At 37.1% G+C, this 18,054-nt stretch overlaps 1 non-coding gene across 1 annotated transcript; it reads left to right on the top strand.

Annotated features, from left to right (window-relative positions):
- The first annotated feature begins 15,534 nt into the window (after positions 1-15,534).
- On the top strand, positions 15,535-15,641 carry LOC127133985 (small nucleolar RNA R71). Its single transcript, XR_007807770.1, has one exon. It is a non-coding gene; the product is annotated as a small nucleolar RNA R71 (small nucleolar RNA).
- The last annotated feature ends 2,413 nt before the right edge of the window (positions 15,642-18,054 follow it).

Here is an 18,054-nt window from a genome sequence, read left to right as displayed (position 1 = left end):
TGTCTGAATATTTTAGAAGAACTCCACCTTATCCGTAGCCTTCCACACAATCACTACAAAGGCAACCTGGAGAGAAGAACCTCCCTCTTTTCACAGGAATTTGTCAACACCAATTACAATCACCTCAATCTTGCAAACTACCTGAAGTTTTCAACCAAATCTTCAAGAATGATTAGTTTCAAGAGTGTGTTTCCTTCAATCAATTACATATCTCTTGTTATCAAGATCTGAATCAATTTGAATTTAAAGATGTAAGAATTTCATTGCAAGAACTTGAACTTTCGAAAACAGAGGGTATTGATTTTTCTCAGAATCACACAAAAATAAATATGAATTTTTTGATTTGTTACATGAGAGATGATGACAAAAAAAATTATGTGCTTGAGATTAAGTACAAAATATGGTTGAAATGTTAGTTAGATTCCAATCAAAAGCATTTCATGATTTAAATCAAATGAGCAAGTGAAGTGGAATAAAAGAAAAATAGAGTTTTGACCAATTTTTCAGTTGATTCAAATCAAGACCAAATTATGATTTGAATCAAAGACCCTGATATTTGAATCATGTGTTAAATATGATTCAAATCAATCAAGTTGAGCCAATTGAAAAATGTAGAAAAATGGTCTGATTCGAATCAGGTGTAAAGATTGATTCAAATCAATTCTGGCAGAGGTGACCCAGAGTTGGCTAATTTGAATCATGTGTACAATTTGATTCGAATCAAATTGTTTGAAAATTCATGCTTTGCCTCTGTCCAAAGTGATTTGAATCAGTATTTGTGCTTGATTCGAATCAAGCACCCAAAATCCCAATTTTTCAAAATTTTCAAAAGACTTTGAGTTTTTTCTTTCCACCTAACTTGAATCAATAACATATATGACTCTTATTCCACTTAATCATGTAATTGATTAAAGGTATCATGATCATTTTCAAACCTAACCAGTGGTTTATGCATGTTGAAAATGAGTCATTTCAAAACTTGATCCATAGAGGTGAAATCATGAAGGAAACTCAATAATCAAAAGTAAATCAAAATGAAAGCGATAAGACAAGCAACAAGATAACTGTATTGGGATGATCCCCATAAATGTATTAGGGACATGCAACTACACAGTCTTCTCGATCTCAAGTTCTCAATCCTTATTTATAGATATGTGACTACTTCTCTTTTGTTCCTTTTCCTTTAATGGTATTTATTAAGGCTTTAAAATGTTAAAGAATGATTGTGTCTTGCCTTTACAGAATTGGGCATTTGGGAGTTGTGAGAGCATTGGTAGTCCTGGTAGTAATTGTCTATCTTCTTATTGTTTATTAGGATTTTTTATCAATAAGTGGCAGATACACATGAAAGGTATTTGGGTGTTAAGGATTTTGTGTCCTTCTATTCTGGTGAAGAGAGGATCCTATCTTTCGACCGCAAATTAGAATTTCTAATACTAGACATGAAGATGATGTTATTTTAGAGTCATTCTCTAAAGAAGAGATGACCAATATGGTTTTCCTGAACGGTTCACCCACCCATTACTTCTATCTACACCTTCTTGTCATTCACGATTTAGGAGCTTTGATATCTTTCACGTTGTTTGAAGTTGACTTTTTCGAAACTATGAATGTTAATCCTTCTCAGGTTACACCAAAAATCTGGAGTGTGATTAGGGTGTTCAAAATTATATGTCGATGATTGGAAGTTTTCCCCGCCGTTGGGGTTCTCTTTTCTTTTTATGGTACGAAAACTAGCCCTAAAACTTTTTAGGTGACTTTAGGCACCACATTAGGGAGAAAACTGTTTAAACCTCTACAAAAGTTGGATGGTCAAATTCGTGAGGGTTAGAGGGTGAAAGGATGCCTATATAGTCATAGTGTATGGCACCCATTGCCTCCCTCTGTCATGGACAGGATAACCAAATACCATCTTTGGATTTAACTTAGACTACCTCACCCATGTTGAGAAGAATGTGGTTCAGAATTTAGATGAATTCAAAGTCATGAGTTATCGCGCTATGATCACTTTGGATCAGGGAGAAGAGATAAATATTAGACGAATATGTAGTTAAGTTTTTAATCAGGGAGATCCTCATTTTGAGATTGTTCATTTATTACAATACTCATGTGTTTCTTGTAGTCTTCCTGCATAGAAAATGTTTTCCATTCTCCTGACTGAAAAGAAGCAGTGTTTGTCTATGAAAAAAGTTGAGCACCAAATGAGAGGTGGAACTAAGAGTCGTTATGGCAGCCTAATAACAAGAGATGGAATAAAAAACACTGAGAACCATGCCTCTGATGATGTCCTCCCATCCAAAAACAAGATGGGAGCTCTTATATGGTTCCAAAGGGTGACTAGATAACAATTCTTGAAGATGGTATGGCAGGGGGCTTCGCCCGCAAAATATGTTTATCCCTCTCCATCCTCTTGGTGGAGTGACCCAACCTTTGATGTCATTAAGTTCATGTGAGCTCATCTCTCTTTTTCTGATAACTTGCATGTTGATTACAAGGCCATCCATAATATGTCTCCCCTCAAGTTGTCGACCTTGCAGAGAATAACCTACTAAGGCGCCTTTTTATGAAGCAAGTCCAATGAGAGAATTATACCTAAGTAGTTAGCGAGTTGATATCGTAACTTTCTATAGCCAAGGGAAGTATGGCCTTGGGTGAGGATAAAATAAAGACCCTGTTAAAATTGAAAGAGGATTTGAAATTCTTACTCAAAAAGGTGGCACTAGAGGCACAGGTTCTTGTTACTTAAGAGAAAAGCTTGTAAAGGTCTCTTGAAGCCCCCTTAATTCTCTGAAGAAACTGGAAGAAGAGTTGTCCATGCTCAAGGATGAACTAGTGGAAACCTCTTACCAATACTTCGAGCAGGCAAAGGAGCATGTAGCCTTCCTTTGCCATAGGTTTGACCTGAGCTAAACTAGCATATTCAAGGTGATATGTGATGTCCAATTAGTGGATGACGAGGAGGTCCCGCCTTATAAGGAGGCAAAAGAATCTCCTAATTATGGAACCTGGACTGAGCTTGGGGGCAATAAGGCGGAGGAAGAAATTCTATAAGGAAGCGCTGATCGACGGACTCTATAAAAGGGTCATAGAGTTTATGGCCTAGTTATTTATGTCCTTGGTGGATTTTGTATTAGTTCCCAAAGGCTTTCTTTTTAACTATATTTGGCGCCCTTAAGAGTTCTCTTATACCTTTCACCCCTCGGAGCTTAATCAAATTGTGGGCTTGTACGCCTTCGTTTATTTTTGAGTGAATTCACTTAGAACATTTTTTGAACAAGTTTTGGCCAAGTTGTGGTTTTTTAGGAAGATGATTCTTGCATGAGGATCCAACATATGTCATCGCCTCTATGGGTGGAAAGGACTCTTCTATGAGGATCCAACATGTAATATTGCCTAAAAGGGCGGTGTCGCATCTCAGAGAAACGCGCACACGAAACAGAGTCGCCACCAATGTTATTTATCCCATAAGAGGGAAAGGAAACACTTAGTAAACCTACATAAGGATGAATCTTGATGATCTCGCAACCAAAAGACGGGTAAGGGAGTCAATTACGCAAGGGGAAGGTATTAGAACCCCTCACGTCTGTAGTACTCTACAGGATCCACTCTTGTTGTTCTAATCAAAGGGGTGTGTTTATTCTAAAACTTATTAACTAAAAGGAATGCATGCAAACATTTAAATTATAAATAAAAAGAAAGTTTTTATTATTGCGCTCGCTTAGGCTTTGCAACCCAATGCCCACGTATCAAAAAGAATCAGAGCATCATAGTTCTTCTCAAAAAAAATTATTTGTTTGTGCTTTTTATGGGTAACCACCCTTATTGAAAATTTTCATAAGAAAAAGCCAAGTGGCAAAATAAATTTGATTGGTTGAGTATTTTTTTGAAAGAATACATCAAATGATCCATCCAAAGCAGGAGGTATCTGAGTACTTCTCTCTTATTGTTGAAAGAGTTCAAGTAGTATTGGAATATTTTTGGATTTTTGATTGAGAAAAGGTTTTTGTCTTTAGAATGAATGCAAAAGAGAAATGAAAAATCTAAGGGAATTCTCAAGATAAACCCTAATGTTGGCATGCAATAATGGTCCTAAAGTTAGGGTTAGAGGGAAACATCTACCTGAGTTATCATGCAAAGATTGACCTAGGGTTAAGGATCAAGGGGGTATACCGAATGTTGTCATGCTTCGTTGTAAAACCTAAGGTCTACTTTAGTTCAAACTTAGCCAAGAATGAACCAAAGAAAATCTTATGGGGAACATGTTGTTCACACAAGGAAAAGAGATAAAAGAAGAAGGATAATCCATATCAAGTCATGGAACAATAAACAACACAATATCATATCAAGTCATGATAGAAAAGAAAAATAGTAACAATCGATATCATGTAATGGGAGAGGAAATAAAAGGTAAATAATTGAAATCCATGTCAAGTCATGGAAGAATAAATGAAAGACCATCCAAATAATCCATATCAAGTCATGGAAATAAGATACAAACAATAGCAATCCATATCAAGTCATGGGAGGAGGTAAAAGCAATAGCAATCCATGTCAAGTCATGGGACAAAAAGATAGAAACCAGATAATTCATATAAAGTCATGAAAGAATAGATGAAAGATAAACAATTAAGCCATATAAAGTCATGAAAGAATAAAGGAAGCAATAACAATCCATATCAAGTCATGGGAGAGATAAAGTAATACAATTCATACCAAAAGTAGTCCATATTAAGTCATGGAAAAACAGATAGAAGATAACAAATCATATAAAGTCATGAAAGGGTAGATGAAATATGAACAAATTGATCCATGTCAAGTCATGGGAGAAGGATACAAGCAAAAGACAAGTTATCAAGTCAAGATGAGCAACAACATCACATGAGTCCAAAAGGCTTAAGCAAGGGATGATCAAACAATGGAAGCATGCACATGAAATTAAGGAATGTGTTATTTGTGAAATAATTTAACTCAAGATGAGATCCAAGAGTAACAAAAAGAAGTCATCCCAAACTGCATACACAAATCAAAATCAAGTTACTTGATAAGAAAGTAAATATATCATCCTAGAAAAGGAATTCTTTATCAAAATCAATAAGATGAACAAAGATTAAAAGAGGGATGCTCATAGGTCATGGGATAATGAAAAAGTCCTCTTTAAAACATCAAATACAACTTCCAAACTTCAAAAGGTATCAACAAACCAAAAAAACTCAAGGTTCATGTACAACTAGCAAGTCAAAAGGTAGACATCATCCAAACAAGGAATCCTTTGTCAAACCAAAGTAAAAACTCAATGTGAAATGTAATTGAGACAAAAAGAAATGAAATAAGTGTAACATTAAAATACACAAGGATGGATCCCAAACTCCTAAGAGTTTCACCATCCACCAAATTCAAAACTAGGTTAAGACAAGGAGGAATGTAGCTCCTAATGTGTCATCATGATGAATGGAAATGGAATACCATCCAAATAATCATAGGAGCAAGGTACAAGGATACCAAGATCAAAGAAATAAGGAGTGTGGACAAGAGGGATCAAATTCAATTGGTCCCATAGTACTCAAGTTGGAATGCACATGACACAATCCAAACCATGATCTTAAAAGCACACAAGAAGAATTCAAGGCAAACAAGCAAAGAAACAATAATTTGGAAATACCTAAAAGAGGTCACATGGGTGAGTTTAAGACCTCTAAATGATGATAATTAGGTCAAGAGAGAATGAGAGACAGATCTCCAATGGTTTCACAAGTTCAATTTAAAACAAACAAACTAGATGCAAAGTGTAACAAAAAGAAACAAGCATGCCTTTCATAATTCCAAAAGAATAATTAGGAGCATAGATAAATTATGAAAAATTATTCATAGAAAGATGAGGTGAAAATCACAAGATGACCTAAATATATACTCAAAACCATGGGTAAATTATGTTCAAGCCATTAGATCATTTAGGCTAAGCACAAACAAATAGCCATTACAAAGATACCTTCAAAAATAGGTTCAAATTTGACTTAAAATTAACAACCAAAGCAAGAATGGAAGCTCAAAAGACCTATATACATATGTCTACAAGTGTGTAAAATAGAGGGACAAAACTCAAAGGGGAAGACTAAAAATCAAACCCTAACAAAGTAAGCTAGCATAAATAGATACGTGTAATAAAAAATAATGAAATAAATATTAGAATAAATTGAAAAAGAAAATAAATAATGTGAAAAATTAAATAACACTTTAAATGTCCCTCATAAATTAAATCAATATTTTTGGCCTAAAAGAAATATTTTAAATAGAATTAAAGAAAAGTGGTATAATAAAAATAAATGAGAAAGAAATGAGGGTGCATTAGTTAACAAGAAATGAATTGGTTCTTAAGTAAAACGCTCTCATGGGCCCAAGACGAGGGGGTGGGAAGAGTGAAGTCCTTGGGCCCAACAACCAAGCCAAACCCAATGCCAGGTTAATATAGCGTGACATCAAAAGAAATAATTGGAATGTACAAAAATCATGTGAACATGACCATCAACCAGTCATGTCTCAGTTAAGCCGCTAGCGGACAAAACAAAGTCCCAACCAATCAGAAATGGTCAGCGAATCGTCTCCTACCTCAAGCTATGCACATACAAAACCTAACCTCGATTCTAAAGGTATCACTTCCATTCCAAATATCTCCTTCCACAGTGCATGAAAACGAATGAAATAAGAAAACAAAATATAGATCTCGTGGAGCACTACAATGACATTTCAAACCAAATTTAGAAACAAGGTCTAGTTTAGGAGAAATATGGCATGAAAGTTGGAGAAAACACAATATAATCAAAACTTCAGCAAACTTAAAACATCACATATTCAGGTATACATATGAAAATAACACACTGAGCTAACTTCAAACAACACTCTTAATCATCTTATAGCATGTACATGCTGAAAATGGAGGTGATATAATGAGTAGATGACCTACCTAGTGGAGAAGATCCACTGCTTCTTGATCCCAAAAGAGTTGTAGAAGCAAGGCAAATGAAGCTTGGTTCTCTTCTTCAAGCTGAAATGGCGTTGGATGAGTAGTAAAGATCCCAATCCAGAAATGAAATGCGCAAAAACTTTGTGAGGTGCTGTAGCTCCCAATTTTCTTCTTTCTCCAAAATGGTCTGCTTTTCTTATAACTAGTTTAAAGTTAGCTTATATACCCCTCTGCAAATGAGGTGTCATGCCTTGCCTTTTCATAAACTCGTTGGAGGGTAAGTTAGTCCATTTGTGTAGAAAAACCTTTGGTATGCAGAGCTACATTTGACTTATAAAGAATGTGGGTGTTATGTCGTTTTAGGGTGCTGAGATGAAGTGAGAAAGAGACAAGTATCATGGCTTGGGAAGAAGTGTCTGTGGAGAAAGTTTAGACAAAAAGCATATTTCCCTCATTTGGTAATTCTGATACATGACATGCATGCATGGGACAGTATGATGCTTGGCCAAAAGGAGTAAAGAATAAGGTGTAATTAAGTGGGGAATGAACTTGCTGCAAGGAAATGCATCATCATTCAAAAATTCGACCAAAGAGATGAGGCAATGGAGCTTGCAACATGATGACATTGAACCAGCATAACTCAATGTTCTCTTGGCCAAATGAAATGAATTAGAGCTTTTTGAAAGGGGGGAAATGAGAGGAACAAGTTTCATGTTGGGGACAATTCGAAACAAATCCTTGAGCTCCTTCAAAAGTGGCCACAAAGATGACTACCTGAAACTGCATATCAAGATGGCAAGCACAATTCAATTAATGACCATTGAAATCCTGACTTGCTATGTCTATAACTTGCTCCTCAAGTTACCAAATGTGAAAATGTTTGAATCAAAAGTGGAGAGGAGAGAGTTCCCTACAACTTTCATGTTGAGGTTGAATCCCAATGAGATCCGGAACTTTGTGAAAAATGGGCATGAAGTATGTGGTTTGGAATGAATAAAAACTTAGAAAACTTTCACTAAGTACAAAGGCCACTCAAACAATCCAAGGTCATGGCTTGTGAGAGTCATATCTTGAGTTATGGTGATTCAAATGACTTGCTCTTGGAATCAATGGAAAGGGGAGACCTAATACTATACCTTTCATGTTGGAAACCAAATGATATGAAACCTTTAAGGTCATGAAAAACTGCCATGAACAATGCTTGGTAATCCTGACTTGGGATACTTAGAAAATTTCTAAGTCTTGGGACAAATGGGTGAATTTGAAAAACTCCACTTTCAATGACCATATCTTGGGCTATGATGATCCAAATGACTCAATATTGGTACCTCCTTGAAGCTTGGAGAGAGGAGAACAAAATCCGTGTTAAGGCCAACTTGATTTGGAGTCTTGATAATATAGAAAAAAGGTCATGAAAGTAGCTATTTATTAACACCAAACTTGCCATAAATTGTAAGTTTCAAAACCCTAGTTTCCAATTTAAGCAACTTTCCACAATTCTTGATTTTTGATGAATCTCTTGACTTTTCTTGATCGAATTTCACACATAGACCAGTTTTGACTTGATGAACACAATATTGAAGAAAAAAATCAAAAGTTGACTTTTTAACTTGCCTAGTTAACTTTTCCCCAATTGAATCCAACCAATAATCCTCTAAACAATTGACCCTCTTATGACTAGAATTGATGGCCAATATTCTACACATAGACACTTAGGGACACATAGAATACCATGGAATCAAGTCTTTTGATACGTGTTTTTCGCAAGTATACGAACGCGTCAGAGTAATATAAAAGTTTGTCTAAGGTAATCGCTATCTATTGTTATGGTGTTTATCTAAGGTAATCGAAACAGGGTTTTTAAGAGTGCAGAATGAAAAATAAAGTATTAAATTAAATTCAATTAATAAAGACAGGTTCAAATGTAATTCACATAATCAATTAATAATCCACGTACTTGCTAATAGAATTACTTATGGGCAGTGTTTACTACTTTGAAAAGAACCAATTTAACGGGAACTGTCGCTTTCGCGTATTCAGAACCGAGTTGTACTCCCTAATCAAACCCTCTTATTGTCACTTATAAAAAGACGCGCATTGTGTTAGAGTAGTAAACCTATTTTTAAGAAATATAGTGTCTTGACTAAGTTGAACATTATTTTGACCTGGATTTCTTAACCAAAAGAGGTTCTCACGAACCAGACTCTAAACTTATAAACGCGTCCGAAAATAGTTTTAAAATCACTTTTCTTTTTAAGTTAAAAACTCCTAATGAACTAAACAAAGAGCTTTCGCTGTATTTGAAATAGTTAAAAAACAACTAAGTTTAAACAGACGTCGGACGACTTTCGATCTTACCCAACGGAAATTAAGTGCGGGAAAACTTAAGTTGAAAGTCAAAATAGCCCTTAAGTGTTTCTACGAACAATTGTATGGATTATCGGTTCAATTACGATCCTTACATTCTAACCTTTATAAGTTTAGCCAGACATGGTAAAGTAAAGATGCATTTTAATTTTTATCATAAAAATGGATAAGTAAAAGACTTTTAAAAAGAAAGTAATAAGTGCGAGTGCAGAAAAGTAAATAAAAGTAGTGCGAGTGCGGAAAATAAATAAAAGTAGTGCGGGTGCAGGAAAGTAAATAAAAGTAGTATGGTGCGAGAAATAAATAAAGTAAAGTGCGAGTGCGAGAAAGTAAACAAAATAAAAGTAGTGCGGGAAAGTAAACAAAATAAAGGCAGCGCGGGAAAGTAAACAAAATAAAGGTAGTGCGGGAAAATAAAGTAGACAAAGGTAAAGTAATAAAACCTGCTCCAATCGAAGGGTCAAATAAAGTGCGAAATAGAAATGAAAATGGCGGCAGGATTAAACTTCCTTCCAAAGTGCTCCAAACTCGATTACAGACTCGATTGCACAGTGTGGCAACACTCCGATGTGAAGCGATTACTACTTTTACACAATACTGATATATGCCTAGTTGTAACTAAGTTTGGATGATGAAACAAATGAAATCAAGGCCCTATTTATAGGCAAGAAGAAAACATGGAGATTACAAGGATGCCCCTAAGTTTGAAAATTGGGGGGAACCATTTTGTTCTTGTGGCGCCCGCCACAATATCATGGCGCCCGCCACAGGAGGAAATTGCAGCACCCAAGTGGAGATCGTGGGAGACTTGGCAGTTGAGGAGAGGTTGAAACTGGGACACGTCATGGCTGGACCCATGACGCTCGCCACAGTGGGAGCCACAAGTGTAAAATGCTGATTTTATGGCTTTTTAGCTTATTTTCGCTCCTTTTCTCGATCGGGGCTCCGATTGGACTGAAAACTTGAAAACAAAGAAAAACATAGTAATAACATAACAAAATAACAATAAAACAACTAAAATGCATGCGAAATCGGAGTCGAAAATACGGTGAATTTCAGTGTCATCAAATTATCCCACACTTAAACCCTTGCTTGTCCTCAAGCAAAACACTTAAAAGCTCAAAGAAGAAAAACCGGTGTTGACGAGTGATTCGGGATAAAAGGGCTTCTAAGTTCAAGCCGGGATGCAGTAATAGGTACTAACTGAGTGAACCAAGGGTATCGTGATGACACTTATCCGAAGACACGGACATAAACTCCATTCCTATATTAACCAACCCACATTATCCCACAATACCTAGGCCTACCTCTTCATCTCTTTTTGGGTCCTTTTCATTCAGGCACAATCACATCGTACATGCTTCATAGTAGAGTGACCGATTGGTGATTCTGATCCTAAAAATGGGGTTTCTAGCACATAATCTGTGTAAACCTTTTTATTTGACCCAAATGCAGTTGTGGGCGATCGGATCGTAATCCGCTCTACCGAGTTCAACGCCATTTACAATGAATGGACTACAGGTTTCGTTCTTGATTTCTACAACTCCGGATCTCAAAATCTTAGATACTTTGAAAGGGCCAGTCCATCTTGAACGCAACTTCCCAGGGAAAAGTCGTAACCTAGAATTGAATAGGAGAACATGGTCGCCTATATTGAAATCTTTTTTCACAATTCTTTTGTCATGCCAAGCTTTGGTTCTCTCTTTGTATATTATGGCATTCTCGTAGGAGGATTGCCTGAGTTCTTCCAGTTTGTGGATGTCAAGCATATGTTTTTCACCAGCAGTCAGGTAGTCCAAATTCAAAGTTTTAATGGCCCAATAGGCCTTATGCTCTAATTCAAAAGGTAGATGACAGGATTTTCCATAGACTAGTTGGTAGGGAGTTGTTCCTATAGGGGTTTTGAAAGCGGTTATGTAGGCCCATAATGCTTCTTGGAGCTTCTGAGACCAGTCTTTTCTAGATATAGAAACAGTTTTTTCTAGAATTTGTTTTATCTCCCTATTGGATACTTCTACTTGGCCACTAGTCTGTGGGTGGTATGGTGTTGCTACTCTATGCCTAACTCCATATTTGCTTAAAAATTTATCAAATATTCTCGATATGAAGTGCGATCCTCCATCGCTTATGACTAAACGGGGTGTTCCAAATCTGGGGAATATATAGTTTTTAAATAACTTGATCACCACTCTAGTGTTGTTTGTGGGTGCAGTTATAGCTTCAATCCACTTAGACACGTAGTCCACAACTACTAAGATATACTTGTTTCCTAAGGATGGTGGGAAAGGTCCCATGAAATCTATACCCCAAACGTCGAAGAGTTCTACTTCTTGAATGTTTCTTAGAGGCATTTCGTCACGTCTTGAAATATTTCCCGTGCGTTGGAATCTATCACATTTGACAATGCAAGCATGGACATTGCGCCACATGGTAGGCCAGAACAGGCCAGCTTGAAGAATCTTGGCGTATGTCTTAGAGGTGCTCACATGTCCACCATAGGGTGCAGAGTGACAATGCTCAATTATACTTTTTACCTCCTCTTCTGGAACGCAACGGCGAAAAATGCCGTCTTTAACCCTTTTGAAAAGGAGCAGTTTGTCCCAATAAAAGTTTCTCACATCGTTAAAGAACTTCTTCTTCTGGCGGTAGTTAAGATCAGGGGGTATGATATCAGCAACTAGATAATTAACAAAGTCTGCATACCATGGCACGTTACTTACAGCTAAGGATTTTTGGAAGTGCTCATGAGGTCCTAGGCTATCGTCTTCAATGGCTTCTAGTTTAGCTATCAGTCTATTATAGGCAAAATCATCATTTATGGGTACGAAGTCTGGTTTCAGGTGTTCTAGCCTAGAAAGGTGATCAGCTACTATATTTTCAGTGCCTTTTTTATCTCGGATATCTAAATCAAACTCTTGTAGTAACAGAAACCATCAGAGTAACCTTGGCTTGGCATCTTTTTTACTTAATAGGTAACGAATGACAGCATGATCGGTGCAAACTATAATTTTGGCTCCTACTAGATAAGATATGAATTTGTCTATAGCAAAAACTACAGCTAGTAGTTCCTTTTCAGTTGTTGCGTAGTTAAGTTGGGCGGCGTCTAGGGTTCTATTGGAATAATAGATCACATGTAATTTTTTATCTTTCCTTTGTCCTAGAACGGCTCCAACGGCATAATCACTAGCGTCACACATTATCTCAAAAAGTTCTGACCAATCAGGGGGTTGCATAATGGGTGCTGAAATCAACGCTTGCTTTAAAAGATTAAATGCTTCATTACATTTTTCATCAAAAATGAATTTAGCATCTTTCATTAAAAGGCCAGTTAAAGGTTTAGTTATTTTAGAGAAGTCTTTGATAAAACGCCGGTAGAATCCAGCATGTCCAAGAAAACTTCAGACTTCTCTGATAGTTTTGGGTGGTTTTAGATTCTCTATGACTTCTATCTTAGCTCTATCTACCTCAATACCTTTTTCGGAAACTATATGTCCTAAAACAATCCCTTCGGTGACCATGAAATGACACTTTTCCCAGTTTAGCACAAGGTTCACCTCCACGCATCTCTCCAGGATTTTCTCAAGATTAGCAAGACAATTTTGGAAATCAAATCCACAAGCTGAGAAATCATCCATAAATACCTCCATGATACTATCTAGGTAATCTGCAAAGATTGACATCATGCAGCGTTGGAAAGTAGCTGGGGCATTACAGAGTCCGAATGGCATTCGTCTGTAGGCGAAAGTTCCATAAGGGCATATAAAGGTAGTTTTCTCTTGATCTTCGGGGTGGATAGGTATTTGGAAGAATCCAGAGTATCCATCTAGATAGAAAAAGTAAGAGTATCTAGCTAGACGCTCCAACATCTGGTCTATAAATGGTAAAGGGAAATGATCCTTCCTGGTTGCTTTATTTAACTTTTTGTAGTCTATGCACATCCGTCATCCTCCTTCTATCCGTTTTGCTATATGTTCGCCTTTATCATTTTGCACTACTGTGATGCCTCCATTTTTAGGTACTACATGCACAGGGCTCACCCACTTACTATCCGAGATCTGATAGATTATACCTGCCTCAAGTAACTTAAGAACTTCTCTTTTAACAACATCACTCATTGTAGGGTTTATTCTTCTCTGATGTTCTCTGGAGGGCTTTGAATCTTCTTCGAGCAAAATTCGATGCATGCATACGGACGAGCTTATACCTTTCAGATCAGAGATATTATATCCTAAGGCTGATGGATATCTTCGTAAAACATCTAAGAGTTGGTATGTTTCCTCTTGGCCCAAGGTAGCACTGACTATAACTGGACGGTTCATCTCTTCATCAAGAAACTCATATCTCAGGTTCTTAGGCAGTTCCTTAAGTTCTAAGGTTGGTTTCTTAGGGCATGGCATAGGATCTGGGGTAAGGGATAAACATTCGTAAAGGTTATCATCGATGTAGGGCTTCCTAAAGTTATCATCTTCCAGTATGAGAGTTGATGGCAACTTAATTGTTTTTATGATTTCTTCTTGTTCTATTTCCCTAACGCATTCATCAATGATATCTATGGCATAACATGCGTCTCCCATCACAGGTGCCATAAGAAATTTTGAAAGTAAAAATTCTATCTTCTCGTCACCTACCTCAAAGGTCAACTTCCCTCTCTTGACATCTATTATGGCTCCTGCAGATGATAAGAATGGTCTACCTAGAAGGATTGGTATGTCATCATCCTCTTTAATGTCCATGACAACAAAATCGATAGGGATAAATAACTGACATATCCTAACAGGGACATCTTTAATATGCCTATCGGACACTTAATAGATCTATCGGCTAATTGAAGTGACATCTTAGTAGGTTGTAATTCTCCTAAGTTTAACCTCTCACAAACTGCTAAAGGCATTAAGCTCACACTAGCTCCTAAGTCTAGAAAAGCTTTTTCGATGACATGACTTCCCAAAATACAAGGAATGGAGAAATTTCCAGGATCTTTATCTTTTTTGGCTAACTTATTCTCGAAAATAGAATTGCATTCCAAGGGCTTCGAATCGTCGAGTTTGCGTTTGTTGGTAAGGATGTCTTTGAGAAACTTTGCATAAGAAGGTATTTGGGTGATGGCTTCTATGAAAGGAATTTCTAAGTGAAGTTTTTTTATAACCTTAATGAATTTCTGATACTGATTATTGATCTGGGTCTGTTTGAGTCTTTGCGGATATGGTATCGGTGGTTTGTATGGCAGGGGTGGTACATAAGTTTTGTCTTTAGGTTCTTCTCCTTTTTCCTGACCTTCCTATTTTTCAGATTCCTCTGGTTCCTTCACTTCGTTAATGGGTTCGATATATTCCTTAGAAGTTTTGGGTTCACTCAATCTTGGGTTAAATGGCTCATCATAAGCGGTCCCACTTCGTAGGGTAATGGCATTGGCTTGTCCTCTCAGATTCTGTTGAGGTTGTCCAGGGAACTGTCCTCCAGGTGTAGTCTGGGGGGCTTATTTTAAGGCTACCTGAGAGATCTGGGTTTCAAGCATCTTATTGTGAGTAACTATTTGGTCAACCTTGGTTCCTAACTGGGTAATCAGTTTGTTAATGTGAATGTTCTGGTTCATGAACTCTTTGTTTTGTTGGGTTTAAGCAGTGATAAAATCTTCCACAATTTTCTCAAGGCTCGGCTTTGGTGGCACAGGTTGCATAGGTTGATTTGGTCTTAGGGCTTGGTAACCTGGTTGTCTCGGAGGTGTAGTATTTTGGACAGGGTTATTGTTCTTATAGGAGAAGTTCAGGTGATTCCTCCATCCAGGGTTGTAGGTATTCGAATATGGGTTCCCTTAGACATAGTTCACTTGCTCAGAGTTGGTTTCGTTTAAGAGACTGCATTCTGCAGATTGGTGTCCTTTTGTTCCACATATCTCACAATCCGACCAAACTGCAGTTGCAGTATTCAGGTTTATACACATATGCTCAACCTTGAGGGCTAACGCGTCCATTTTAGCTTGCATCATGTCTATAGAGCTTAACTCATGTACTCCTCCTTGGGCTTCCTTCTTCTCAACTGTCGCTCATTCAACTCCCCATGATTGATGGTTTAGAGCCATATCTTCAATAAGGGCACTAGCTTCAGGGTAAGATTTGTTCATCAGTGCGCCACCTGCGGCAACGCCGATGGTCATCTTAGTGTTATAGTGAAGTCCATTATATAAGTTCTGAATGATTAACCAATTTTCTAAACCATGATGTGTGCATGCTCTTAACATCTCCTTATATCTCTCCCAAGCTTCGAACAACGATTCTCCTTAATTCTGGGTAAATCTGGTTATTTGGTTTCGAAGAACGGCGGTCTTACTTGGGGGAAAGTATCTAGCAAGGAATACTTTTCTAAGGTTTTCCCAAGTTGTTATGGAATTGGGTGGAAGGGAATCTAACCATGATAGGGCTTTATCTCTGAGGGAGAAAGGGAATAATCTTAAAAGGATTGCCTCAGGAGAAGCTCCATTGGTTTTAAAAGTGTCTGCTAATTGGAGAAAGATTTTTAAATGTTAGTTTGGGTTCTCAGTAGCAAGACCTGTGAATTGTCTCTGTTGCACTAGTTACAACAAGGAGGGTTTAACTTCTAAATTATTAGCTGGGATGGTTAGGTTTACTATACTAGAACTAGGTTCTTCGTTGGATGGTTGGGCGAAATCCTTAAGAGGTCTTTGATTTTAATCTTCGGCCATAGCTCTCCTAATTCTATGGAAAAGTAAACGTGCGCGAGCGTAACGCTCAGGTTCCGCCAGAGGATCTACTAAGCTTCTAGTGCTACGAGTCCTTCGCATTGACCGACAGGTAAAAACCTAAGTCTAAACGATATAACAACAGGGTACGAAATTTGACGAAATTGGTCCCCGGAAATGGCGCCAAAAACTTGATGCGTGTTTTTCGTAAGTATACGAACGCGTCAGAGTAATATAAAAGATTGTCGAATCCACAGAGACCAAATGTCAATCTATCGTTATCTATTGTTATGGTATTTATCTAAGGTAATCGAAACAGGGTTTTTAAGAGTGCACAATGAAAAATAAAGTATTAAATTAAATTCAATTAATAAAGACATGTTCGAATGTAATTCACATAATCAATTAATAATCCACGTACTTGCTAATAGAATTACTTATGGGCAGTGTTTCCTACTTTGAAAAGAACCAATTTAATGGGAACTGTTGCTTTCGCGTATTCAGAACCGAGTTGTACTCCCTAATCAAACCCTCTTATTGTCACTTATAAAAAGGCGTGCATTGCGTTAGAGTAGTAAACCTATTTTTAAGAAATATAGTGTCTTGACTAAGTTGAAAATTATTTTAACCTGGATTTCTTAACCAAAAGAGGTTCTCACGAACCAGACTCTAAACTTATAAACGCGTCCGAAAATAGTTTTAAAATCACTTTTCTTTTTAAGTTAAAAACTCCTAATGAACTAAACAAAGCGCTTTCGCTGTATTTGAAATAGTTAAAAAACAACTAAGTTTAAACAGACGTCGGACGGCTTTCGATCTTACCCAATGGAAATTAAGTGCGGGAAAACTTAAGTTGAAAGTCAAAATAGCCCTTAAGTGTTTCTACGAACAATTGTACGGATTATCGGTTCAATTACGATCCTTACATTCTAACCTTTATAGGTTTAGCCAGACATGGTAAAGTAAAGATGCATTTTACTTTTTATCATAAAAACGGATAAGTAAAAGACTTTTAAAAAGAAAGTAATAAGTGCGAGTGCAGGAAAGTAAATAAAAGTAGTGCGAGTGCGGAAAATAAATAAAAGTAGTGTGGTGCAGGAAAGTAAATAAAAGTAATGCGGTGCGAGAAATAAATAAAGTAAAGTGCGAGTGCGGGAAAGTAAACAAAATAAAAGCAGTGCGGGAAAGTAAACAAAATAAAGGCAGTGAGGGAAAGTAAACAAAATAAAGGCAGTGCAGGAAAATAAAGTAGACAAAGGTAAAGCAATAAAACCTGCTCCAATCAGAGGGTCAAATAAAGTGCGAAACAAAAATGAAAATGGCGGCAAGATTAAACTTCCTTCCAAAGTGCTCCAAACTCGATTACATACTCGATTACACAGTGTGGCAACACTCCGATGTGAAGCGATTATCACTTTGACACAATACTGATATATGCCTAGTTGTAACTAAGTTTGGATGTTGAAACAAATGAAATCAAGGCCCTATTTATAGGCAAAAAGAAAACATGGAGATTACAAGGATGCCCTTAAGTTTGAAAATTGGGGGGAACCATTTTGTTCTTGTGGCGCCCGCCACAATATCATGGCGCCCGCCACAGGAGGAAATTGCAGCGCCCAAGTGGAGATCGTGGGAGACTTGACAGTTGAGGAGAGGTTGAAACTGGGACACGTCATGGTTGGACCCATGGTGCCCGCCACAGTTAGAGCCACAAGTGTAAAATGCTGATTTTATGGCTTTTTAGCTCATTTTCGCTCCTTTTCTCGGTCGAGGCTCCGATTGGACTGAAAACTTGAAAACAAAGAAAAGCATAGTAATAACATAACAAAATAACAATAAAACAACTAACATGCATGCGAAATCGGAGTCGAAAATACGGTGAATTTCAGTGTCATCATCTTTCTCAAAAAGTCAGAAATAAACTGATTTTATCACAAACCCTAATTCTAGTAAAAAATAACAAGATAGGATTGCACATCCTCAAAACCCTGATTCTTCTAGGGAAAGTGGAAAAAACTTTGGAACAAAGATG

The sequence above is a fragment of the Lathyrus oleraceus genome, chromosome 3 (assembly GCF_024323335.1).
Source record: "Lathyrus oleraceus cultivar Zhongwan6 chromosome 3, CAAS_Psat_ZW6_1.0, whole genome shotgun sequence".
NCBI classification, from domain to species: Eukaryota; Viridiplantae; Streptophyta; class Magnoliopsida; order Fabales; family Fabaceae; genus Lathyrus; species Lathyrus oleraceus.
Note: the sequence above shows the minus strand (reverse complement) of the source record. Positions and strands in the feature narration are given on the sequence as shown.